The sequence below is a fragment of the Lipotes vexillifer genome, unplaced genomic scaffold (assembly GCF_000442215.2).
Source record: "Lipotes vexillifer unplaced genomic scaffold, Lipotes_vexillifer_v1.1 scaffold327, whole genome shotgun sequence".
Classification (NCBI taxonomy): domain Eukaryota; kingdom Metazoa; phylum Chordata; class Mammalia; order Artiodactyla; family Lipotidae; genus Lipotes; species Lipotes vexillifer.
The window spans coordinates 3,418,143-3,418,967 of NW_006771143.1; the positions used below are offsets into that span (position 1 = coordinate 3,418,143).

The window sequence follows — 825 nt, forward strand, 5'->3', positions numbered from 1 at the left end:
TCAGCAGGAGTGGCCGTGGGGAGAGACCCCCTTTTCTTGAAAGCCGTTAATAAGATTTGCCAGCAAGGAAACTTCGAATATGAGAATTTTTTCAGTTATGTTACAAATATCAACATGCTGGAGGAATTCGCCTACCTGAGAACTCAGGAAGGTGGGAAGATCCATCTGGAACTACAGCCCAATCAAGGAATGCTGATCAAGCACCACACGGTCACCCGGGGCATCACCAAGGGCGTGAAGGAGGACTTCCGCCTGGCCATGGAGCGCCAGGTGTCCCACTGTGGGGAGAAATTGATGCTGGTGCTGTACAGGTTCTGCATCAACGAGAAGATCTTGCTGCTCCAGACTCTGGCCTCACCGGCCCTCCCGCCAGACAGCCCACAGTCGCGGGGCTCTGGGGAGACATAAAGCGCGGCTGAGCGTTGCAGTCATCGCTCTTCAAAAGAAGAAGACCATCGGTGTTTTAACTCATTGGTTGCTTAGAAATAGTTCCCAACAGTCCAAGAAGCTATTTCTATTTTTGTCATATTTTGTAATTTTTGTAAAACAAAAGAAACTGTTTTGTAAATAAAATCATCCTAAATTTGAAAAAAAAAAAAAGAATCATGAAGAAATAAATTGTACTTGTTTGTTCCCAAATCAGCCAAAAAATTTTGTACAGAGCCTGTCTGGCACATACACGAATGACTGAATAAATAAAGGAATAAATGAGCAATTGAAAAAAATTTATCCTAAGTGTAAGGGGAACCAGTTTGTGCTTACATCCATTATTAATTATTTGTGATTTAGAGTATCTTCCAAATCCATTTTTGAAACAAACTCTAA

At 42.3% G+C, this 825-nt stretch overlaps 1 pseudogene; it reads left to right on the plus strand.

Moving 5' to 3' along the window:
• Positions 1–408, plus strand: part of LOC103076486 (integrator complex subunit 10 pseudogene) — a 2,427-nt pseudogene extending 2,019 nt beyond the window's left edge.
• The last annotated feature ends 417 nt before the right edge of the window (positions 409–825 follow it).